This window comes from Rattus norvegicus, chromosome 10 (assembly GCF_036323735.1).
Source record: "Rattus norvegicus strain BN/NHsdMcwi chromosome 10, GRCr8, whole genome shotgun sequence".
NCBI classification, from domain to species: Eukaryota; Metazoa; Chordata; class Mammalia; order Rodentia; family Muridae; genus Rattus; species Rattus norvegicus.
In genome coordinates, this window is record NC_086028.1 from 6,253,346 (window position 1) to 6,280,000 (window position 26,655).

General features: G+C 46.5%; 1 protein-coding gene and 1 long non-coding RNA gene across 2 annotated transcripts in view; one reads left to right on the forward strand and one right to left on the reverse strand.

The window, feature by feature from the left end:
* Positions 1-26,655, forward strand: part of Grin2a (glutamate ionotropic receptor NMDA type subunit 2A) — a 423,546-nt gene that overhangs the window by 116,888 nt on the left and 280,003 nt on the right. The gene's annotated exons all lie outside the window — the stretch shown is intronic.
* LOC120095022 (uncharacterized) lies at positions 2,518-8,041 on the reverse strand. The gene is made up of 3 exons (XR_005489998.2): positions 7,884-8,041; positions 7,167-7,318; positions 2,518-3,275 (listed from the first exon to the last, which is right to left on the reverse strand). It is a non-coding gene; the product is annotated as an uncharacterized LOC120095022 (long non-coding RNA).

Consider the following 26,655-nt stretch of genomic DNA (forward strand, 5'->3'; position numbering starts at 1 on the left):
GGATAGTTGGGACATCGAGCTCATCAGTTTGCCCGAGGATTCCTATGCCTCCCCATGAGTACTGAGATTACAGGCAAGCTGCCCTGCCTGCTTGATGCTAGGTGGGGTCATAGCTACCCTCTCATTGTTGTGGTTAAACATTCTGATCAAAGCAACTCAAGGGAGAAAGGACTTACTTAGTTCACAGTGCCAGATGGATAGAGCCCATTGTAGCCGAGATGTGGTGGCAGGCAGGGAAGGTGTGGTAGCAGGGGCAGGAAGCTGTTTGTCATTGCACCCACCCCCAGGAAGCTGAGAATAAACAGGAAGGGGGACCTGACTATGAAATCTCAAGGGCCACCCCTAGTGACCTACTTCCTCTACAAGACTCTACTTCTTAAAGGTTCCTCAACCTTCTTAAATAGATCACCAACTAGGGACCAAGTGTTCAAACATGGGAGCTCATTAGGGGGCACTCCATAGCGTTCAGCAAAGCTTCCAGAAGCCTGTGGGCATCTCTTGCCCTAAAATACATCTGCTCCCTGCTCTCTGCTTCCTGATGATGACGGTCTCCTAACTAGCCCAGTTTGGCCCCAAACATATGATATGACCAGCTGAATCCAGCTTCCGTTCCCTTGACTGACTCACATCTCTTGGTCCTGTCCGTATTTTGGATAGTCCTTAGTCTAGTGCACAAGCCTTCATCCTAGGCCTCTCACACTCAGGTTCCCTTCACCTTACACCTTTTTGGCTAAGTCTCCTTTCCCTGTACCCACAACACTGTACCCGTGAACCGTGAGCCACAACAACCCGTTCTCTCTCTGTTGCTCTACTCAGAGTACCGTGTAACATCAGTAAAACAAGGCACATGGGTTCTGGGGATCAGAACTCAGGTCCTCACAGAGCTACCTCCCCAGCCCCAGGTGCACAACCTGGAATAAGTTATTTAACCTTTCGGAGCTTCAGTCTCGCTCATCTGTAAATTGAGAATGATGACAACATTTTAGTCGTGACGATGGTGCAGATGGGACAATCATCAGGGTTTTCTTCTGGAATGAATACTTGGTTGGAGCCTGAGCACTAAGAACAGTGTTTAAACATCGCTTAGCATGTCATTAGCACTTAGCGCACAGCAGACACTGTTCTGCAAAGAATGGTGGTGCTTAGAGGGAGGAATATAAATTCTAGAACAATCGAGACGTAGATTTAGATGCCCACTTGGCAGCTTACTAATGAAGGAGCTTTAAGTGTACTTCTCAATGTTGCTGAGCCTTAATTTTCTTTAAACAAAAGATTTATTTTTAAATTACGTGTGTATGTGTGACGGTCTGTGTGGGTATGTGGAGATACCCGTGGAGGCCAGAAGAGGACATCACTTTCCTAGGAGCTAGAGTTACCCAGGAAGTTGTGAGCGGCCCAGTGTGGGTGGTGGGGGCCCATCAGGTACATGTTCCTAACTGCTGAGCCGTCTCTCCAGATTCCAGCTTTCAATTTCTATTTGCGAATAAAAGGGGGCACCTCAGTGGTACCTGTTTTTCTTAAAGTGCAACCCACACTGCTCTGATCACCACAAGGTCTAGGATGGTCTGCCAGCTACTCCTTCTCTTGCTCCTATCCTCAGTCCGGTGTGTAAGCCTTCTCCTAGGCCTTTCACACCTAAGCTCCCCTTCGCCTTAAGGGACTACCCCTAAGTCTCCCTTCCCTGGATTCTGTCTCCCGGCATTCCATGAGCTTGCTCCTGATTGGGTCTCGGTAAGTGAAGACCCCGTCTCCCAGCATTCCATGAGCTCACTCCTGATTGGGTCTCAGTAAGTGGATGCCCTGTCTCTGCACCACTGCTCATCTCTGCAGTGTCACCCGTTGGCTCCCCGCACAGCAGTTATTCTGATCTACCTGCTTGTTGACCGGCTGCCCACTTTGAATACAGGCTCATTAGAGGGACGCCCCATCTGTCTTTTTGCCTCAGTGCCTTCCTGGCACTTAGCTTTCTGGGAAGGCTTAAACAGCCAGGACTTAAGGGATAATGTGCACATAAATGACCAGACAGAGCCATGAGTACCTGAACACATACATCACAGAAAGGGGCCCTGTGGGATCCAAGGACGGAGTTCAGAGGAATGAGGAAAACCACTTTGCCTCTTAATTGAAAATTTCATGTCTTCCCATTCTTAATGCCAGCAACAAGCCGCACAACTCCAGTTTCTCCACCAAGAGCAGTCTCATACATTCTATGTCACCTTGCCGTGGGTGCAGACACTCCAGAATCATCATTTCCTAAACTTTATTTCGAAACCATGGCAATTAGTAGACGCCATGGAGATCTTGTGATTTAGCACATCAGCGCCAACCTACATGGTATCCAAGTTTAGTTTCAAAAATGTTTATAGCCCAATTTGAGCTACTCTCCTTTTCTTGTGATGCATTCAGTTTTTAGGTAGCTGTGCCCTGGGTGGAAGTCTGAAGCCTCCTCTGTGGTCCAGTGGTGGGAAGTCAGTAAAGGAATGAATGGGGTTAGAAGTCAATGAATGAATGAATGAATGGGTGTTCTGTGCACTTTTATTTGTGAAGAGTCATCCTAAAAATAGTTACATCACTATGCTCAAACTACTTCAGTCCCCCATGCCTCCAGTGCTTGCAGAGGAAGGCAATGTTGGTGCAACCTCCACTGTCCATGCACAGAGAGACCCCATTGTCTCACACTACACTCATAGATTTAAACTCTTAACTTGGGCTGGAGAGATGGCTCAGCGGTTAAGAGCACAGACTGCTGTTCCAGAGGACCTGAGTTCAAATCCCAGTCACCACATCATGGCTCACAACCATCTGTAATGGGATCTGATGCCCTCTTCTGGCATGTCTGAAGACAGCAACAGTGTACTCATATATAATTAATAAGTAAATCTTAAAAAGAAATAAAATCTTAACCTTGGCAGATGAATGTGCTTCTGACATGCGCAGTTGCTTTCGTTGTTTCTGACAGCGGCTGAAGCAGTATCGGTAACTCCAAGGTCCAGCACATTGGTTTCCGTTGGAGGTTCTGTTTTACTTGCCTGAGGAAGGGCATGTAGGAATTGGGAAACGCCATACTGAGGTCAGCTACTGAAGTGGTTGGATTTGCGGGGCTCTCATGATAGGAGGTCTGTAGGTTGTACCAGCTGGACTCAGTTCCTCGGTGTCAGAGGGCTCCTCAGATACTCTGTCTGCTTGGGGCATCCTTCGGCGAAGCTTCAGCTATGCTGGGTGAACTCTGCAATGTCAGAGAAGTCTTCTTACTGTGCTCGGAAACTTTCTTTTCCCTTTTGAAAAGAAAAGACTCATAAATGCTGGGATATTTCAGACATTCTGGGAATAAAATAACAAACACCCATGTACCAACTCTCCAGATTTAACAAATGTTAGCATTTTTGTCACATTTATTTCAGATTTTTAGAATATAAATAACGATGTTGCTGAAACCTGTCAACCCCTCCCTCGCCATGGGAAATGGCCAACCCAGAGCTGAGCTATGTGCTTTCCCTTAAGATCCAGAAAGGCCTTGTGTTAATGCTTTAGGAGTTTTACTTTTAAATTAAAACAATTACTTTTATTTTCAAATTAAAAACATTTTTATTTTCATTCTCTGTGTGTGTCTTTGTGTGTATGTCTCTGTCTGCATGTGTGTGTGTGCCTCTTTATGTATTCGTGTATGTCTTTGTGTATATGTGAAAGTGCATATGTGTGTCTGTGTGCGTGTCATGTCAGCATGTGTGTGGATGAATGTGTGTGTGTGTGTGTGTGTGTGTGTGTGTGAGAGAGAGAGAGAGAGAGAGAGAGAGAGAGAGAGAGAAAGAGAGAGAGTGAGGGGTGGGCATTGGTCCTCTGGAGCTAGAGTTCTCAGAACCACCCACAAAAGGCAGCTCATAACTGCCTAAAATTCCAGCTACTGAGGATCTGTGGGTCCTGGATTCTGGATTCTGTGGATACCTGAACACATGTAGCATATGTCACATGTATGTATAATTGAAAATAAGAATACATCTTAAGGAACCTCTTTAAAATAGTTTTTCAACAAAAAATAATTAAATATTAAAAAATAATTACAAATAATTTAAAAAATGGACTTTGCTCTTCGATTCTCAAAAGAAACCGTTTTCTAACCTAACGACAGAAGATGTCACCTTTAACTTTTGACCTTTAGATATTGACCCATTTGGAACTCATTTCACATGCATTGTGAAATAGGAAGTGTGCCTAGTCTTCATGCAGGGGCTGGTTCTTGAGCATTACTGACTGGAGGTCCCACCACTGCCTCTCAGTTACCAGTGGCTCTCATGTGATGTCTTAGTGCTGGGCTGCACTTTGTCCCAGTGAGCTGTCCTTTCCTGTCCTCTTGCCCGGCTCTGGCCAGGCGTCCTTTACACTGATACTACTGTCTACTGAGGCTTTGGCCCTGCAAGGATAAGCCCACGTCCCTTTGTAGTAATTTTCTCTTTTACTTTTATTGCTTATTAGATATACATTTCACACACATCACATCACAACCTATGGAAATGTCTATTGAATAATTAAAGACTGTTGTAGATTTAGTAACATGCAGCAAATTGACATTTGGTAAGAAACCCCTCTGAGGGAATTATTGTTTTCTACGTATTGATGTTTGAAAGCATCATCAGTTTTTATTTTTTCTCAGCATTTATCCCGAGTTATCCTGGATAGATATTTTCATGTAAGCAATGTTCTTGCTTGGGAATGATTTGCTTTTAATGTTCTTTTCTTAAACTACGTTGGTGACATTTCCTTTGTCCTTTAAGGTCACACACACACACACACACACACACACTCACACACACACACACAGCTTCTTGCAGTTAGGACACAGGCAACTTTGAGGACTGTTACTTTGCCTGTCAGGTATTAATGGCCTGAGTACACATACAATATGAGGGTCAGAGTGGCTTCTCCACTGCGCTATGAGAATGCCCCCAGGGCTTCATTCATGTGCACTTGGCAAAGATGAATCAGAAGATGCTCTAGCCACCTACGACTTCACTATTTTCAATATAGATAGGCAAACACACAAGTCACACCCAGTAACAGAAGTGATAGAGTGATAGGGTTCTGGAGAAGATCCCAGGAAGAGAGGGGCCTGGGGAGCTGGACAGGCACAGCCCATTAGAACAAGGGGTTGCACAGGCTATCTCAGAGAAGGAGATCCCAAGACAAGAATGTATTGGCTTTGCATAGGCTGTGGATAGAGCACAGCTCTCAAAGCGTAAGCTGCAAACAAGTTAAACAGATACTTATCCGTTCGCTGTCAGTTCATGCTCATAGGACAAAATCTTAGCTTAAATTAGTACTTGCATGTGTGTGCACGTGTGTGTGCATGTGGGTGTGTGTGCACTTGCCACAGTATGTACATGGAGGAAAGTAGGCAGAGAAAATCTTAAAGCTATTGGCTGTCTCCTTCTACACTGTGGGCCCCAGGGTCTGAACTCAGGGTGTCCTGCTTGGTGGAAATGCCTTACCCACTGAGTCTCCTCACCCTCTTTCAATATTTTCATGAATGGAACTCAAAGGACCCTTACCCAGAGGCTCTCTAATGGTTGGAGGGGTTTTTCACTGCAGCTTGTGACATAACAGGTAAAGAAAACACTGTTGGGGTTTTCCCTTCCTCTGGCTTTCTTTCCAGGTCCCAACAGCCAGAGAGTAAATGGCTCAGAGCAGGTGGAAGAGTATGTCTTTGTTGCAATAATTTGGATGGGTTTGTTCCTTTTCCTTCCTCCTAGTGAGAAGGAAAGGGGCTTCTAGAAAATGGCCCTGATTTTGCATTGAGAGCCCAGCCGTAGTGTGGAAGGGTTGTGAGGACCCAGGAATGTACAGGGCTGGAGCAGATGGAAGGGACACAGAGAGAAACCTGTTAGGTATTTGAGGCTGCTGCAGTCTGAAAGGATGATCTTGAGAGCCTTGAATGGTTGCCCAGCATGCAGCCTGCGGTGTGTGCATTTCTATGGGGCTGGGACTGGCTCAGTTGGTGGCTGGGATGCTGATGCAGGCCTCCTCTGTTCCCAGGACTGAAAGGACTGCAGCAAACGCAGACCTCTGCAGGCATGTCTGAGCGTGTCTTTAGGGTCAGGAACCCAGGCAGTTTGAGGAAAAGTGTTTCCACATATGTCTCTTCAATAGAGCAGGAAAACTGTGCTCTGGGGAAATGGGAGGAACTTCTGTCTTGCTGTTGACCATTTTAGGAAATCAGATTCCTCAATTCCTGATTAGGCTGGAAACTTGACTTGCCTTCCAGGGAGACACGGACTTTAAAACACGAGCACTTCTAGGACATGGACAAGGTGTCAATCACATTGTGAATAGTTGTATTAGATGTCTAAATCTTAGATAAACATTAACTGGGTTGTCCTTGCACACCAGATAGTATTTAGCAGACGTTAACCACATGTTTAGTTTTTGTGAGGCTCCTTTTTAATTTAAAGCCTTTATCCCTCGATAATTTCATGGAGGTAGAACGTACTTACATCATTTTTGCTCCTCCCCCTTTCCAATTTCTCCCATTCCCTGTGTTAAATTCATGACTTTTTCTTTTATAACTATTGTCACACAAACACACACACACACACACACGCACACATACACACACACACACACACTCTACTGAACCCACTTAGTGTTGGTTACACCTTATAAATTTTTAGGGCTGGCCATTTGGGATTAGATAACCTATCAGGGACTATTATTATTATTGTAATTATTATCATTATTATTGTTATTGTTATTATTATTATTATTATTATTATTATTATTTTAGGGCCTTGCTTTTTAGAGATTCATTATTAGCTACTCTTTACATAAATCAGGTTAAGAATTTGTCCAAGATCACAAAATTAACGGGCTGAAAACATGACTTTTCCCAGGCACTAGAACCCTGACCTACTAACATGAAGAGAGAGGGACTTAGCTGGATTTCTCTGGAAACAGACCTCCATGGCAGACTGAGTGCAGATTTACCGGGGACACTGGCCAGGGAGGGGAGCGGGGATACTGAGAGAAGAAGGCTGCCGCTGAGGAGCCTGTTACCAGGCCAGATAACAGGTGGGCTGCTGAAATGAACAGGGGTTCTTTCAGCATCAGAGTAAAATATATACATGAGAATTACCACTGCCAGTGTGAGAGAGAGCGGAGACAGTTACGCTCTGTACCTGCTGGGGCGGATGAGGGAAAGGGTCACTTTCTGCAGTCCACTCCAGGGTGAGGAGGAGCATGCTAATCCCGAGGCTATCCTGTCTCTCACACATGGGGTCCAAAGGGATGCTCTCTGACCAGGACCTGTGCGGAAGTCAAACTGATTTTGCTGAAGTGGAAAGAGAACATTAGATGAGTCAGGTGGAACACTGACAATGCCCAAATCTGGTGTGAGGCTCGAGTCTGTAAAACATCAAAGCAGGTTAACGGAGCCTACTTCAAAAAAACCAGAAAACAAGCTTTGAACCAAGAACACAATAAAGGGGACCATGAGATGACTCATTGGGTAAAGGAGCTTGCTGACAAGACAGGTGGGTGGAGGAAATAAAATAATAAATAAAATAATAAATAAATAAAAACATCACACACGCGCGCGCGCGCGCGCACACACACACACACACACACACACACACACACAGAGAGAGAGAGAGAGAGAGAGAGAGAGAGAGAGAGAGAGAGAGAATACGGCATTTGTGGAAACCTACAGGCAGGCTGGGCATTTTGTTAGGCCTTTTCTGGGCATTACATTACTTTAGCTGAAGAATGATCCAGAAAGATGGTCTCACTCTTATTCTTTTTTTTTTTTTTATCCTCACCCTATCTTCTGGCTAGTGGGAATTGAAGCCAGCTTCTAAAGTTAGATTTAGATCCAAATGTAGATTTAAATCTATTACCGTTAGCTCAGATAGTGCTTGTGGTAAGCAGAGGAAAGCTTTCTTATAGGACAAAGCCGGTGCCTTGAGAATAGCGAACGAACGGTTCGTCAGGTCATCCTTAGCATCTCTGGCAGTGTTTTCCGTGAGGATAATTTTACATGAGGCACCGCCTACAGAGGGCGGGGCAGAGCCCGCCCACACCAATTAGCAACCAAGAAAATGCCCACGGACATGTCCACAGGCCAATCCGATAGAGGCGATTCCTTACCCAAGGTTTCTTCTTTTCCGGTGAGTGTACTCTGTGTCAAACAGACAAAAATTATCCAGTGTAGGGAGCCATGGCTTAAGTAGACCAAATTTCTTCAGTTCTTATACCTTTTTCCTTGGTCAACTCTCAAAGCGGTTGTATTCTACTTTCCATAGCCACAGGTTCAAGAACTTGGCATCCCAGCAAGACGGTGCACATTCACATCTCATTGGTCCAAATGGGATCGCAGATTCACCCCCCACCCCCAGTCACTAACTAAGGCTGCCCTCATGGCTTGGAGCAGTGATTTTCAGCCTCCCTTTATCCTCAGAGGCAATGTCTAAAGATATTCTTAAATATTTGCAGCAAAGAATTGTCCAGTCTAAAACATCTCAGGTTCTGAAGTGCAGAAAACAAAACAAGGCCAGGAACTTAGTCCCAGACTTTACCAGAGAGGTGCCAACATAAGGAAACCAGGGGCACCATCTGCATGTCAGGGACACAGAAAACGTGTGAAGCCGCATAGCTACTTTGCATGCTCTTTGGAGCTTGAGGTCGCGGGAGACACATGCAGCTTTTTGCTGTCAGACAGAGCCACAGCCTGAACGGGCCATCGGTCTGACCCAGTCTGCCATTTCTTATCTCCATCGGGCTTGCTGCCAGACGCTGGGGATAAGACGTCACCCTGGCAGAAGACCAGTCAGGATTAATTGATGGCGAAGCTGTGTCCCACTTTAACCTCAGTCTTTATGCAGTTGAGTGCTGCAGACCTGCTGGAGGGGGTCCGGCATGGAGGCTGCTGTGTGTAAGTCTGCGAACTAGCTGTGGGCTCTTGGCAAACATCAGGGAAGGAAGAATATCCCCATGAGTTTGATCAATACCTCTTGGTACTGCTTGAACCCCTGGAATACATTTTCCTAGGCCAAACTTAATAATAATAATAATAATAATAATAATAATAATAATAATAATAATAAACAACAACAACAACAACAGGTCTGAGATGGGTGATCCAAACAAGGCACTGAGGAAAACTTTGGCCGATGTGCAAGGAGCCACCCCCAGCTTAGTGAACATTATGAGTGCAAGCAATGTTCGCTCAAGGTAGATTTTTGTTTATTTAACTTTTTGGTTAAGATACGAAGAAATGATAATAATAATAATAGTTATTATTATTATTATTATTATTATTATTATGCATCAGGCATGGAGATTTTAATTTCTTTTTATGGATTTTTTTATATTATAGTTTTAAATTTACATTTTAAATGTTATCCCATTTTCTGGTTTCCCCTCCAGAAACCTGCAATCCCACCCCCTGCTTCTGTGAGAGTGCACCCACCTACCCACTCCCTCCCACCTCCCTGCCCTGGCATTCCCCTACACTGGGGCATCGAGCCTTGACAGGACCAAGGGCCTCTCCTCCCATTGATGCCCAACAAGGCCATCCTCTGCTACATATGCAGATGGAGACATAGGTCCATCCCTGAAGAAATTATTTTATTGGGACATTTTCATACATTTATGTTGTATATTTTAATTTATTCCTTTTTTCATTTACATGTGTGTGTCTACCTGTGCACTAAGCAAATGCAGGTACCCCTGGGTGCGAGAAGAGGGCACTGGAGATCCCAGGGCTGAAACAAATGCTCACAATTGCAGAGCCACCTTCCCAGCCTGCTCCTACACACTGCCTTCCTCCAGCAACTCTTTCCTCCTTGGTTCTCCCCTTCCCCCATGCGGGTCTTGGGGATCGAATACAGGTGTTAGTCTTGGCGGCAAGCACTTTTAACTACAAAGCTCTCTCACTTGCCCCAGCCAACGTTTATGAAGCATTTACTGTGTAGCAGCCACTGAAGGTTAGGGAAGTTAGTGTGATTTTGTTATACTCTTGATTCCCTGTGCACTTTTCAAAGGTCTAGTCCAAAGCAGAACGATTCCCCTTGTATTAAAGACGGCTGCAGAATATTGTGGTAGCCTAAATGAAGAGATTTAATTTGGGAATGTAAGAGGAATGTTGAGGAAGACTTCATAGCACTGAGCAAAGTAAACAAAACGTACAGACAGGAGGGCAGGCACCACAGAGCCCCATGATGCCATTTAAATACATGATTCAGGCCTCTCCACTGGTGGACGGTCAGCAAAGGTGTGTGCAGTGCCCCCATTTCCCTAGACTCTGTGACTCAGGGCTGAATGAGAGAAGCACAAAGCATGGGGACTTGGTCTCAAGAAGCTTGCTGGCAGCTCCATGATGTGCCAGGTCAGAGCGCTGGAGCCGATTTGAAAACCCTTTAGCAGCACCCTGTGGGGTTTCAGCTGTCAATACTGTGGGCACGCCAGGCAGGGATCCTGTATTGGGGGTTGGAGCCATGGCTGCAGGCGCTTTCCTGAAGTTCGGTGGTGTTTCTGCAGGGTAGTGAGAACCACATACCTTCAATAGTGAGAGGTGGAAAAATCACAGCAGACCCATGGGGCTTTGCCAGGCTGCAATCTTATCTCCCCACCAGGAAAGGAAGCAGTAGGGAAGGCTTGGTCTTGCTGTTGCTGGTTGCCTTTCTGGGTGAATCTTGGGAGGCTTTCAGAGCCTTCTGTGACAGTTTCATCCATGTATTTAATGTTCTAATCGTATGTATTCCCCCCACGCTCTCCCATCCCCTCCCACTCCAACTGAGCCCTCTCTTCTTCCCAGCAACCCCCTTCCTACTTCTATGCCTTTCTTGTGATCCACTGAGTTTAGTTAGGGTTGTTTGCAAGGAGGGATTATTCTCTAGAACGTGGGCGACCACCCACCCCTTCCCCAGGGGGTCATTGACTGACTATTGCTGTTCAGACTGGGGTTTGGCCTCTGAAGCCTATCCCCTCCCCATCCCCCCATGCCCCGCCCTCAGTCACAGATTGACAGGCCCTATCTTGTGCTGGTCTTGTGCGGGAAACCACAGATGCTATAAGTTCTTGCATGCCATCACCCTATCATGTCCAGGGGACAGTGTTTCAAAGCCTTCCTCCCTGCTCTTCCCTGTTTTCTCTTGTTCCAATGAGGAGTCAGAAAGGGACCCAGGGAGTTATGACACAGAAGAGTGCATGTGCACTCGGACTGTGTCACCAGACAGAGATAGACCATATTGGAGACAGAGATAGACCAAGTGCTGAGAGCCAGTTGTATAGGAGGAAATGACCTTCCAGTTAGCATGTTCATATAGATGGTTCCCCAGGGAGGTGAGACTTGAACTGCACTCTGTGGAGTGTGTTAGGCTTTCACAAACAGTTGGTATACTGGTCAGTTTTAACTGTCAACTCAACACAACCAAGAGTCAATTGAGGGTCTTAAGAAGGAATTATGCAGAACAAGTTGACCCAAGGGCATGTATAATTCAGATTTTTATTACTGTGATGAAACATCATGACCAAAAGCAACTCAGGAAAGGAAAGTGTTTATTTCACTCACATCTCCATAGAAAACGTCATCCTCAAGAGCACTCAGTGTAGGAACTCACACAGGGCAGGAACCCAAAGCAAGAGCTGATGCGGAAGCCATGGAGGAGTGATGTAAACTGGCTTGCTCCTCATGGCTTGCTCAGCTTGCTTTCTTAAAGCACCAAAGATTGGAATCTTAGTGGTGGCCCTGCCCATAATAGACTGTGTGCCCTTTCATATCACTAATTAAGAAAATGCCCTACAGCCAAGTCTCAGAAGGCTTTTTTTCCCATCAGATGACTATAGCTTGTGTCAAATTGAAAGCTGACATGAAAACAGCAAGCACAGTGAGCCAGTGGAGGATGGTCTTGATAACTGGTGTAGGATGACCCAGCCCATTGTGGGTGGCACCATTCCCTAGACAGGGGATTCTAAATTATATAAGGTAGGAGAAAAACACGTGGGTGCACTCATTTCTCTCTGCCTTTGACTGTGGTTGTAATCAGCTATAGTCAGCTATCTCAAGCTCCTGCTGAGTGAGTTCCCCACAGGACACACCCAGAACTGTAACCCTGATAAACAATTTCTCCCCAAAGTTGCTTTTGGTCAGGGTATTTCATCCCAGCAATAGGAGTGCTGGTGGTACACAGTCACTGAAACGGTGTTGGTGAGCATTTTATTGAACACCTAATGTGTGCCAGGTACTAAACCTATATTAGTTTTTCTTCTATAGTTTTTCTGGGCTCTATAATCCTCATGGGAGAGTTGAAAAACAAGCCTGGAGACACTACAGGAAGTGACCCTTCTGAGACCAAGGCCTGCTGAGGGACCCCACCCTGAGCTCTCAATGAAGAGCTTCTTTGCATTTTAAAGAACTTGGGACCTGCATCTTGCCTAAAGGAACTCTCCTGGCTTGTTCAAAGTGAGGCTTTTATATAACAATTTAGCTTCGGGGAACAGGCACAGGGAATGAATAATCTCTTCACAAAAGAATTTGTCATTTTATTGAACCTTTACAGAAGATTCTCCTTAATTATCAAGCCTACACCCCACCCAAGACATGGGAAATATGATTCAAATTTTATTAAGATTTACTTTGTGTCCCTTCCCCCTGGAATTCCTACTCTGCGCTGTGTCTTTTGTATAATGAAATTGTTCTGGGTTGTTGGATGAATTAGCTCGTTAAAAGCCAGATTGTGATACTGGGGCTGCTTCAGAGAAAGGAGGCCTAAACTTGCCTTTCTCTTTTCTTATGATGAAGATGGTAAGACTCATTCTTCTTCTCTGTTAATAAGCAGCACTCACCTGGGCAGCCATCAGCTCCTGCACAGTGAGAGAAAGCTGTTTTGACTCAGGTAGAAGCCGGTGAGGAGGGCTCATGGGAAGCTCAGAGCAAAGCCTCTCAGAGCTGAGCTAAAAGGGAAGATTCCAGGCTGTGGCAGCTCATGCAGAACTGGATGTCCCAGCCTGAGCAGCACAGGACCAGCAGGTTCCCCCACACTTGCACCTCTCTCAAATCAGAATCCTCTATACATTCGTTCCCCCACTCGTGTGTTCTCGAAACTCTGCCTCCCCACACGTGTGTTCTCAGAGCAGCTACATCCTCCACACCTTAGGTCCCCACGTTGCATGTCCCCCTACAGCTGCTCCTCAGCCTCTGCCATGGCTTGTAGAGGCAGATACAGAAAGAACAAGAGGCAGATGGGGGACAGATGTGTGCTTATCTCTATGTGTGTATGGTTTACCTGTGGTGTGTGTGGTGTGGGGACCAATTTTTTTTATGTGGTTTTGTGGTTGGAAATGGTGTGTGTGAACTAGTGGGAGGGTTTCAGTGTGATGTGTGTGCACAGTACTGATGTACTTGTGTTTGGGGATCTGAATTTGTGAATGTGTGCGATGTGGATTGCTGTGTGAGTGTGTGTGTGAGTGTGTGTGTGAGAGTGTGTGTGTATGTGTGTATGTGTGTATGTGTGAGTGTGTGTGAGTGTGTGTTTGAGTGTGTGTATGTGTGAGTGTGAGTGTGTGTGAGTGTGTGTTTGAGTGTGTGTATGTGTGAGTGTATGTGTATGTGAGTGTGTATGTGTGTGTGAGTGTGTGTGAGTGTGTATGTGTGTATGTGTGAGTGTGTGAGTGTGGGTGAGTGTGTGTGTATGTGTGAGTGTGAGTGTGTGAGTGTGTTTGAGTGTGTGTATGTGTGTGTATGTGTGAGTGTGTATATGTGTGTATGTGTGTGTATGTGTGAGTGTGTGTGAGTGTATGTGTGAGTGTGAGTGTGTGTGAGTGTGTGTATGTGTGTATGTGTGAGTGTGTGTGTGTGAGTGTGTGAGTGTGTGTATGTGTGAGTGTGAGTGTGTATGTGTGTATGTGAGTGTGAGTGTGTATGTGTGTGTATGTGTGAGTGTGTGTGTATGTGTGTGAGTGTGTGTGTGTGTGTATTAGGGAGGATTTTTGTGAGTGTGATACAAGTGTCTGTGGCTTTAGGAACGCCACTGGCTTGGGGTGGGGTGGGGTAGGCACTTCCTTCACCTCTGTAGATGAGAGGGTGGTTTCTCCCGCCAGCAGTCATCCTCAGAGCAACTGCTGAAGGGTGCCCTCCCCTACATCTCCACAGTTCCGTCATCCCAAGCTGCTGCCTCTCTGAAATGTGTGTTTATTTATATGTGTGTATGGTTTACACATAGAAAGCAATCCACATCTCACACATAAAGCATCTTTTTAAAAAACAAGGTGACCTACCCCAATGAGGTTTACAAAGTCACATTGCCTGAGGAGGAGGGGACCATGCAAGTGAGGGAGCACTCAGGTTTGGAAGAACCCGGAGTCCTGCTAACTCTTGCTGTGGAGGTATACCCACCTGTAGCAAGTGGAAGTCACACCAAAGGCACTCAGGCCTGGTGGTTAGGACCTTACACTTTTCACTTCTACACACTTTTGTGGTAAAGTCAGTCAGCAGACACCTGTATTAGCAAACTTTTCCTTATGTGATAGATGCTGTGTTAACTCTATCCTGTAGACCAGAATCAGGCACAGTGTGGGAAACCCAAGGAAACAACAGTGAATGTACTGTGAGAGAGGTCAGGCCCAGAGGAAGAACAGGGGCGCTTCCTGGAGGAGGAGACTCCCCCCTTGGTGTCTAAAGGACTGGTTGGAGTTATCTAGGTGAGGGACATTTGCTGGAGTTCAGCAGGTTTAGCAGGTTTGCCCGTGGGGTGGCCAGAGCTGCTTCCAAGTCTCCTACAGGATGGGCTCCATGTTGGAGACCGACTTCTCTGCTCTCGAGTATCTGTCTGTGCTTGGTAAGTGCTGGTCCCCACTAGAGATGGAGAGCTGTGAAGGGTGAAGCTGTCCATCCTTCCCTTTCTTATCTTCCACATTTCTCTTAAGCCCTGCGTTTGTGATGCTAGGAGCAGGGACCACGGGGGGGGGGGCAATTAGGTCAGGAGGTCAAATGAGACTAAGGAGCCCTCCATTCCTCCCCTTCACAAGAGCACTGCAAGCTGGTTCCAGTTATGAACCAGGAAGTAAACCCTCGCCAAAGACCACATCCACTGGCACCTTGACTTTGGGCTTTTTACCTCTAGAACTTTGATAAAATGTAATTCTATTTTATTTCGTTTTAAAAAGCCCAGTATATGGTGTCTTGCCTTACAGCATGAGTGGCAGAGGAAGGTCTTCCAGGAGACACGGGCTGCAAGCATTTGGACCCGTTTGTCTAGGAGGACTGCAGGGTTGTGGAAGGCTTAGGAATGGGTGGAGAAGTTGCTGGTTCCAGAGCCAGGGTGACCCTTGAATGGACCCTTAGACTGGATCAATGATCAGTAGGGGAGTAACACACTTTTTAAAATGTCACCTTGACTACTGTGTAGCCAAGTAGGGAAAGGTGACAGAGCTGGGCAGATTTCATGTTGGTACCTATTGCTACATGTGAGCAGAGAGAAAGGTTCAGATTAGTGAACTCAGTGCAAAGGACAGGATCTTTCTGGAAGAAAGACAGGGGAAGGCAGAGGAGTGCCCACTGTTTAGCATGGCCACCAAGGGGATGCCCTCTTTTGATTTAAATCACCGCCAGATCAGCACGCTGCATAAGGAGCTGAGCAGCTCACTTTTGCTAACCTAAGCAGAATTCTCCAGAAGCTCAAATTGTGATGCTTGAGCTGGTGATGTGACATCCGCTTAGATGACAGGTCATGGAGACAAATGGTTGTTATCTCCATGTCGTGTCTCCTTCCTGGAATAAAGGGATGTCATGCATTGACTTATGTCACCCTCAGAAATATGTACCAAAGTCCCAACCCCTGACATCTCAGAATGTGACCTTGTTTAGAGACAGGGTGTTTAGAAGCATCCTACCAAAGTGATGGTTACCATTTTAAAAGGGAAAAATTGAAAAGACAGGCACAGAGAAAGGATAATCGGCAGAGATGCCAATCATCTCTCCATATTTATCTGTCCATTATGTGCCTCTCATCTATTTGTCTATCTATTTCTCCTGTCTGTCTATCTATCTATCTATCTATCTATCTATCTATCTATCTATCTATCTATCTATCTATCTATCCATGCATGCACTCATGCATCCATGCATCCATCTATCTACCTATCTACGTACCTATCTGTAAACTATCCATCTCCTAGAGGCTGAATCTAGAGCTGTCACACGCTGGACAACTTCTTTACACCTGAGGTGTATGGCCAACCCCCACAACCCTATTGTGATTTTGAGTCAGGTTCTTGTTTTGTAGCCCAGGTTGGCCTCAAATTCCTGGAAACTCTCTTGATTCTAGGTGCTGGCATGGCAGGTCTGAGCCAACTATTGTTTCTATTACAGTATACATGATGAAGCTGACTATAAGCCAAAGCGTAGAGAGAGGCATGGGATAGACCGTCCTCCAGTCTTTCCATTAGGAACTGACCTTCTAAGACCTTGACTGGGACCCCCAGAACTGTTAAGACAATGCATTTCTGTTATTCAAATTGCTAAGGTAGTGGTGTCCCATTAACCACACAAGTGGTTAGGAGTGGGGAGGTCTGGTAATGTTCAGAGTTCAGAGGGACCCTTGACCTCAGTAACTCAAGAGAGAGAGAGTACTTGCAGCAAATGACCTCTTAGTTAACACCTTTCCCTGGAAGCAGCAGGCAGAAGTCCATGGGCCCTGAGTGCAATGGTCCCTGAACGTGTTCCCAGGACTGGCAGCATCAAACATACCCTGGAAACACAGAGCCTCAAGTTTTCCAAGCTCTTCTGACTGAGAAAATCTAGGCGATGCTGATATGAGTTTCAGTTTGAGAGCCACTAGCTTAAGATGTGTGAGACCTTAGAGAAGTCAGGTATGCTAGCCAGGTCTCCAAGGCTTTGGCAAACATCCTAGAAAAAAATGATTCAAGGGAGGGAGGGTATACTTTGCTTCATCTCAGTCAACATTGTGGTGGAGATGTATGGCAGATCAGAGAAGCCAGGAGAAAGGGGCAAGGTCCCCAAATCCTCAAGGGCATACAACAGAGGCCTGCTTCTTCTGACTAGGGCTCAGCTCCTAACATTTCTATCACCTCCCTGTTGGGTCGCCAGCTGGAGGCCAGGCTTTCCACGCTCACTACATGGGGGGCAGTCCACATGCTAAATGGAACAAGAGGAAAACCGTCCTGAGGGAGCTGATTCAAGGACTCTCCTTGAAGGTGAGTAGGGCTTTGACAGGAGAAGGCTGCTGAAGATGTGGGGCCTGTGGCAAGCAGTGTGAGAAGGGGGTATGGGGATGTCATCTGGCGGGAAGCATTTGGTAGTCAGGGTGTGTTCATGTAGCACAGAGCCAGTGAATACTTTCAGGATGACTGTTCTAGGAGAGGGCATCTGTCTGTGGCATGTGCTTCTCATTCGTGGGACCTGTTACAATGCTTCTAGTCAGCCAACCAATGAACACAGTTGCTCCTTTTACCTCCCCCCTTCCTCTCTCCCTCCCTCTCTCGCCTGCTCTCCTCCCTTTGCAGCCCCCATCTCCCTCTCTTTCTCTTTCCTTCTTTTCCTTCCTCTTTCCCTCCATCTCTCCCTCCCTTTCTCTCTTCCTTTGTCCCTACCCCTTTCCCTCTTCCTAACTCCCCATTTCCTCTCTTTCTTTTCACAGGGTCTCACGTAGCTCAATCTGGCCTTGACCTTGGTATGTTGACCATGTAACCTTGAACTCTCAGTCCTTGCATCACCTCCCAAGGTCTGGGATCCCAGACACAGACCTCTTCGTGCAGTTCTCAGTTTATCACAGTGCAGGTTTCAAGCTCTCTGTGGCGTTCAGATAAAGCAAGGAAGGGGAAGGTGTCATCTCAATCCCCAGAGAAACCTAGACCTTGGGAATCTTTAAGGTTTCTAGGAGCCCACAAGGCCCTGTGTAGAGACGCCTGTGTCTCCCAAGACAAGGAATGCCTTTGCTCTTGGTTCATACGCTAGCCGTCCAGTCCATTCTCCCTAGTGCCTGGCTAATCAGATCTGGGCTAGTCTTGACCCATTTTGCTGAATTCCCCATAGTTGCTGACCCAGCCTCAAGGCATAGACGATGTCTGTCTCAGAAGTCATATGACTCTGTCAGATGGGACGCAGACCTTTCTGTCTGCTTACACTACTAACCTCAGCTCTTCTGGTGGCCTAGCCTGAAGAAGATATGCATCTATGCCATGGTCTGCTCTCTTCCTACAGGGCCACACAGCAGCCGAGGTTTGCTAGTTTGTTTTGCTTGGAAATCAAGAGGTACTGCTGAGAAAGTGGGTCTATCTGCCTTGAGTGTCTTTGCTCAGTGGTTCACAAGGTAGGAGATGGGCTGTGTTCTCATCTGTGTTTCCACGGAGCATTGCTGAACCAGACAAGCACTGATCCTGTGCTGCAGTTCATGCCCAGGAGGCTATGTCTGGAGGGAATGGGGACAAAGTGGGCCAGCAGTGGCTGTGCTTTGATGGAGCACATGTGGTCACACCACCATTCCCACTTCCGGACCACACAAGTGTGTATTCACACTCCCTTGTCTGGCACCTGGGCTCAGTAGCAGTGTGGCTCAATGTCAGTATTTCATGGACACAGTGGATTCCCGTCCTTTTTGTGGAATTGGAAACTGAGACTTGGAGGGTTATAAAGCTTGTTCAAAGGCATAGCTCTGGAGAACTCTCCCTTCTCAAGCTCATTCTTCCCTCCCTAAGTGTCTTTATGTCTGTTTTCCCCATCACGATCTAAGTTCCTCCGTCTCCTGGGCTCATCTTGGTGCCCCCAATGCATAGCACAGGGCCATAGAATAATTAGGACTCTATAATACTTAAAATGAGGATAATTATGGTACAATGAATGAATGAAAAATGAATGAATGAACTTGGGCCTGTTGGGGAAAAAAAAAGCCTTACATGGCTCTCAGCGGACAGGTATGAGGTACAACCTCATTTGGCAAGTGAAGACAAAATTGAGTTTTGGTTTTTGGTTGGAGTGGCATGTGGTGGTCTGCACACATGAGAAAACCAGAGAACTGTCCTTTGGTAAAGGTGAAATCTTATCTAGGATTACTGGGCAAACGTACCCACAGCTGCAGACCAGTGGCAGTCTGAGGTTTTGGGAGGCCTTGCATGGTGATAGACCAGGTAGGGTCTTCCTAAGGGTTCAGGCCACTGGAAACTGCTCTTCCCACAAAGCCTTGCACAGTCTCCTCAGCAGCAGGAAGACAGGTGATGGAACCTGCCTGTGCTCCCTCTTCTGCCTTCACCATTTGCCGAGTTCTCACTGTTGCTTGATGACTCAGAGCATGGCCTGCCTCTGGAGTGCTTGGGTCACGTCTTGAACCCCTCTTTCTCGTTGTGCCTCTATTGGAATTCCTTCTTCTTAAAACCAGCCCTGGCAACTTTAAGCACAAATACAATGCACTAAATCACATCCAACCCCACTTTTCCCTTCAACTCCTCCCTGATCTTCCCCATATCCTTCTGCTCACTTCCCAGATAACCCCTGAGTCCAGTTAGTGCTGTCTGTGTGGACATGGGTATAGGGCCATTTTTCTGAAAGAAGGGCAACTTACCACAGGGCATATCATGGAAGAAAAATGACATTTGCCTTCAGTGGTCACCAACCACATATATTCCTCAGGTAGGTGTGGGTCTCATGAAGTCCTTCCTCCCCACTTCCCTCCTCTCTCCTCTGCTCTCCATGAAGTTCTTCCTTCTCTGTGCCAGAGAATTAACAGGCTTGACTTTGTGCAGGTCTTATGCTATCCATGACAGCTGTTATGAGTTCAATGGCAGTGTCGTGTCCAGATGCCACCATTTGCTGGCAATCTTCCCCCCTTCTATGATGGAGCATCCTCTTCCTCAGTCTCCTCATCTGTGAAATGGGGATGAGGGGATAATTATGAGGAAGGAACATGTTAATTTAGACAAAACGCTGCAGGGCACCCAGGAAGTTCTCAGGCTGGTGATTTTGTTAGAAGATCCAACTACATCCGTAGAAAAGTCTGTTAAAGAAACTCAGTAGAGGTGAGATTTGGATCCAAGTTTTGCTGAGTTATGTCAGAGTCATGTGATGAGACAGTTATATGAATGTATGGAGTAAAACCTTCAGACAGTCACCATTTGTATAGTGTGCCAATAGACACAGACTATTGTCATAAGTTGTCATGAGGGCTCCTACTTCTTTAGGGTCCAACTGTCATTAACCCAGTAAAGCCACAGCCCCTTATTTGAAGATCATGATCCTTGAGTTCTTTATTTCGGTACTTTTTTGGGTGTGACATGTGTACATGTTTGTATGCGTAGGTAGAAGTGTGTGTGCACGGAGAGGCTTGAGGCTCACGACTGGGGTCTTCCTCTATCCTGCCTGCATCTTGCTGTTTTGAGACAGGGTCTCTCACTGAACCAGGAGTTTGCGGACTTAGCAAGACTGGCTGGCCAGTGTGCCCCAGGATCCCCTTGTCCTCTCCCTCCTAGAGCTGGGGTTACAGGCACATGCCACTGCACCTGGATTTATGTAGGGAGGACTGGGGATTCGAACTCAGGTTCTTGTACTTGCGAGACCAGCATGTTACCATCTGAGCAATCTCCGTAGCCAGGTTTTCTTGTTCCGTCACTAATTTTTGTGGCTAGTAAGCAAACAGCAGGTTCAGTACATTTTATATGTATATATCATAAACAACAGGGTTCACTACATTTTATATGTGTTTATCATTGTGCTTTGCTTAGACTCAGCCCAGCTACCTCCTTCATCCTATCTCCTGCTCCCCTCCCTCTTAAAGATACCCGCCCTCTTTGCTTTCATTTCATTATATACAGATATAGTTCTAGATTCCATGTAAGGGAAATCGTGAGACTTTATTTCTAGTTCAATGAGCTGCTCATTTTCTCCTTTCCATATCCTTAAAACTTATGCCATACAGTCTCATGAACACACACACACACACACACACACACACACACACACACACACACACACTGTGTCTTAGAGCTCACCAATTAGTCTAGCTACCAGTTGGTCTGTCTCCCCAGCGCTGAGGTTGCAAGCATGTGGTAATCCGCTCGGAATCTTTTTGTGGGTGCTGGTGGTAGAACTCGGGCCCTCAGGTTTTCAAGGCAAGTGCTTACTGACTGAGCCATATGCTAGGGCTTATAATTTATCTAAAGAGCTTCCAGACACTGTGAAGAGTTTTAATCCAGGGTGGCGACAGCTGAGTATCTGATCCCCTGCTCGGAGGCACCCACTGGAGACTGAATGTGGGATCAGCTGGAGAGAAAGAGAGCAAGAAACAGGTCATAGATGTTGAGAGCTGAGTGTCATTCTACAAGAGACCAGTGATCATCACCGGTCTGCACAGGGGACAGGCTGGGCACAGGGAACACAGTGGCTGATGACAGGGCTCCGGAGACTATCTCAGAGGGACACAGACAACAGAGAGATCAACAAGTGGAAGGATGCATGACTATCAGGCGGTGAGACCAGCAAGTGAGGGGCTACAGGCCTGTCAGGAGGTAATGCCTGGAAGGAAGCAGGGCTGACATCAAGGGAAGAGAGCTGACAGATGCCTGCATGGCTGTAGGGAAGGCTCCAGGACTGTGCAGTGTTGAAGGGAGTGGACAGCCGCGTGGAGGGCTGGGAGTGGGTTCTGAGGAACTTCAGGTACCGCACAGCTGGGTGCAGAGCCAGATGTTGGAAACAGCCAGGAAGTCAGTGTGTTTGGGGAGAGGGAGGGGAGTAGTGGCAGACTCGAAAGGTCATTAAAGTTTTGTCTCTATTCAAAAGTCAACAGGATATCAAAAGACCAGGGAGTAGTGGAAAAGGACATGAGCAGGATGGGAGAATCCCATGTTTCTCTTTACTTTTTTAAGATTTACTTGAACTTTTAGGTGTGTTTGTATGTGCTGCACATATGTATATATCAATGTAGTCTTAGCAAAGCAAGCACTCTTAGCCACTGAGCCACCTCTCCAGCCCCCATGTTCCTTTTTTCTAATCCTAGGCCCCTCCCACAACACTCTCTCAAGTTCAGATCCCTTCCTGGCTTCCCTTGTTAGCATTATTATTATTTTTATTATCAATTATTGTTTGAGTAAATGTGGTGAGTACAACTGTGGCTGTGTTGTGTGCATGTGTGTGTGGGTGTGTGGGGTGTGTGCATGTGTACATGTGTGTGTGTGTTTGTAGGCGTGTGTGTGCATGTGTGTGTGGGTATGTGTGCATGTGTATGTGGCTGTGTGTATGCACATGTGTGGGTGTGTGTGTAGGTATGTTCATGCATGGGTGTGCTTGCCTGTGGTCATCTATGTGGAAGCCAGGAGAGGACATTGAGCATTGTCTTTTATTGCTCTGTCTTGTTAACTGAAGGCAAACTATTGTTGCTGAATCTGGAACTCTGCTTTTCTCTAGACAGGCTGGCCAGAGAGCTGCAGCAATGACCCTGTCCCCCCTGACCCCAAAGTCCAAGCACCAGGATTACAGACCCACCCTCACCTATATCAAGCTTTCTATATGGATGATGGGGTCTGAACTCAGTTCCCCTTGCTTGGACAGCAAGTGCTCCTACCCACTGAGCCTCCTTTCCAGCCTATTGCTACTTTACATCGGCAGACAGCACAGCATAGGAGACTCAGTGTGTGTGTGTGTGTGTGTGTGTGTGTGTGTGTGTGTGTGTGTGTGTGTGTGTGTGACAAAGTAGAGATGTTTTCCTTACTTTTCCCACACTCGCATATAGGCACTTGGAAAAAAAGTAACTTCATGTCACTGTATATCAAAGATTTTAAAACACCTGAAGTCACAGATGTCAGAAACTGTTTGCTCAGTGGATCGGTGAACACCCTGTACTTCCGTTTCTGTTAGTGACTCGCAGCCAGGAAGCAGAGGCTGAGCGAGGAAGCAGGGTGTAGGGTAGACTAAAGTGAAGAGAAAGGAGTGGAGGATGGCGGCGTAGCTGGGACAGTGGTCTTCCTTAGTCTTCCTGGACCACTGGGTATCTGACTCCCGGCACTGCCTACAACAGCATGGTGGTCCACACCTGCATCCCAGCACACAGGAGGTAGTGCAGGAGGATGAAATACTCAAATAATTTGAAGGTATCTTGAACTATGCGAGACCCGACTCAAATACAGGAACAAAAGGAAGAAAGAAAATAAAGAAGGGGAGTCGCATCTTTCTGTTTGATTATTTGTTATTTATTTACTTACTTTCAGTGCTGGGAATTGCCTCAGGCTGGTCAGGTGCTCTGCTGCTGGGCTGGGTTCTCAGCTCGAGAGACTCCTTTCTAATTCTTCAGTACAACAGCACAAAATAACAAGACCCAGGACAGATAGAATATGCCAACAAGAAAAGCCTTGCTGTCTCACAAAGGCTTGGTCCAGTGTAGAACTTCCTGGGCTGTGTGGATTTCCGGGCACCAAAACATCCCCCAAACAATCATCCAGTCCCCTATGTGCTGAGGACTCCCCCTCACCACAGCCGTGGCGAAGGCCTGAGAACATGGCTGGATCAGGAGGAGGCGGCACCTTGGTTGTACAGACGCTGCCAAAGCAGTTACATTGTGTCTGGCACAGAGGAGGAGGGGAGCAGGAGCATGTGTCTACTACATTTTCTGCCAGAACTGACAGCAGTATTGAGTGATGAAAGAAATGTCATTGTATAACATTTAATGATTAAAAAAAAAGATCTGCCCAAGAACATGAAGATGACTTGGAGAGTCTCTGGAAACGATCACTTCCTGTCCCTGGCAGTGCAGCGGGCTCTTAGTCCAGGCTGCAGTCCCCTCACCTGCTATTAGCTTCCAGGCTGCTGTGGCGTCCGTTGAGTCCCTGTCTAATTGGCTGTGTTCTGCAGCTACTGAGTGAATAAGGCAGGGGGCTTTTTAATTGCAGATGAGAAGCAACATATGCCCGATCCCCCAAAATAACTGTTGGGGCATTAACTTCTAAGTGCTGTGTCAGGCTCCTCCGTGTAATGTTTTATTCACTGTTTCTGTTCTCTTTCAAAGGTGCTGTTTTTCATTTGCATTTACATGAGTGCAGCCAAGGGGGAATGTGTGACTGGGCCGGGGCGGCCCAGTGTTCCTTATGAAGATTCTTCTTTCGGTTTCTCACACACTTTTCAGCCTGGGGGTGGGGCTTACAGCCCGCTCCAGCTTCAGAGAGGAAAACGTTGGGTTGTGATAGTGAGATTTCACTAGTGCCTGTTTGGGGCGTCCATTTTCCAAGTTTCTTTGCCCACACCAATATTGACATAAGCAACAGTGATACAGGAATGGCCCAAGGGGATCTCTGGGTGAAATTGGCCCACTGTTTGCTTTCATAATAGAGGTTTACTGGAACATATTTGTCTTAGTTATGGTTTTACTGCTGTGAACAGACACCATGACCAATGCAAGTCTTATAAAGGACAACATGTAATTGGGGCTGGCTTACAGGTTCAGAGGTTCAGTCCATTATCATCAAGGTGGGAGCATGGCATCACCCAGGCAGGCATGGTGCAGGAGGAGCTGAGAGTTCTGCATCTTCATTTGAAGGCTGCTAGGAGAAGACCGTTTCCAGGAAGCTAGAAGGATGGTCTCCAAGTCCACTCCCACAGTGACACACTTCCTCCAACAAGGCCACACCTACTCTAACAAGGCCACACCTCCTAATAGTGCCACTATTAGGGCCGACCATATTCAAACCACTGCAGTAGTCACCCCCATTCACTTACAGAACACATAAAGATGACTTCATTTGCATGCTGTAGTGGCAGAGTTGAGTTACCATGCACAATGTTTGCTTTGCCAAGCCAAGCCCTTTGCCAAAAATGCTGACCTGGCCTACCTGGTTTTCTGGAAAGCATGGCTCTTGATGGAGCAGAGGCTTGGAACCCCATGGAGGAGGAGGTGGAAGAGGAAGAAGAAGAGAAGGAGGAGGAAGAGGAGGAAGAGGGGGAGGAGGAGGAGGAGGAGGAAGGGTTGTAGGAACCAGAGAGGTGGAAGACCACACCAGGAGAACTTGGCCCACAGAATTAACTAAGCGGGGCTTATAGGGACTTACAGAGACTAAAGCACCAATCTTGGAGCTGGCATGGTCTGTACCAGGTCATCTGCATATGTGTTATGGTTATATAGCGTGGTGTTCCTGTGGGACTCCTAACAGTGGGACTGGGGAACAGTAGGTATTTTGCCTGCTCTTGGAACCTTTTTCCTCCTACTGGGTTGCTGTGTCCAGCCTTGATATTCGGGTTTGTGCCTAGGCTTATTGCATTTTGCTATGCCACGTTTGGTAGATATCCCCAGGAGGCCTGGTCTTTTCTGAAGGGAAACAGTGCAGCAGTAGATCTGGAGGGGTGCGGAAAGAGGAACTGGGAGGAGGGGAGGGAAGGAAGCTTCAGTCAGAGTGTATCTTATGAGAGAAGAATAAATTAAAAAAAATAAACAGAGTTTTAAAACTTTAGGCAACGTTTAGATTAAAAATCATCTACTTGGGAAAAAATGCTGAACTGGGTCTAGCGGTTCAGGTCTGTCATCCCTGCTACTGCGGAGGCTGAGGGAGGGGATCACAAGTTCAAGATCTGCCTGAGCCATGGAGTGGATTCAAAGCCAACCCAAGCTAATGAGGCTTTGTTTTCAAAAGTTCAAATAGGGCTGTGGCCCAGTGGTAGACAGTCTTCTCCAGGGCGAGGCCATGAATTCACTCTTCACCACAGAAACAAAACCAACCGAACAACCAAACCAACGAATGAACCAACAAAGGCCTTTTGAGCTTGGCTTTCACAACAGCTTAGTTCTTACTCGTCTGTTGGCCCAGTGCATCTGCAACAGAGCAGCGGCACTAACAGCTGGGACCTTCAAGCATTTAATACCTCAGCCTCACTCCTTCCATAGCCTTTGGAGTGCATGGGCTTAGTGGCGGGCTCTGAAGTTGCTGAGAGCAGTAAATGACATCGTATTTATCGTGTGCTCGGTGAGGCCTTGTGTGTGGCAAACAGAACCAAGGCCAGCTATTAATGAAGATGACATTTCCATTGGGTTCATACAAACCAGAGGCACCCAGAACATCCTTTAGGGGTGCATGGTGATGTATATTTATTCATAGGAAGCCATGTGGATGGTCAAACAGGGTAGATGTTTCTGCTGTTCTGTAATAATAATAATAATAATAATAATAATAATAACGACAACAACAATAATACAATAATGTTAAAATGTAAAAGCTCACTCCACCATCTGCCCCCTTTCTGTTTTCTTCTTCCCTGGGTTCCTTTTCTCTTCTCTCCCATCTCTCTGCCTATGCCCTCCTCAGCTTTTCTTCTTCATTTTATTTTATTTTTAATTACTTTTATTTTGCTTTATTTTATTATTTTTCAGCATGTGGCCCAGAGTCATCTTAAACTCCCGATGACTCTCCCACCTCAGCCTCTCCAAGTGCTGGAATCACCTTTTCCGTCTCATCTCCCTTTACATTTTTTCTTTCTTCTCTCTGACGTCCACACAGCTTTTCTTCATTCATCCTCTCGTCCCCCTCAGAGTATTTTGTGGGAGGCTGTGTCTGAATTAAACACTCATTTCATATCTCAGAAAGATAAACAGCTAACAAAACATCGAGCCATTCCTTATCTACAAGTGGTCCCTCCACAGCTCTGACTGGATGTGAGCTAATTGCTGAGTGGGAAACTCACCATGTCTC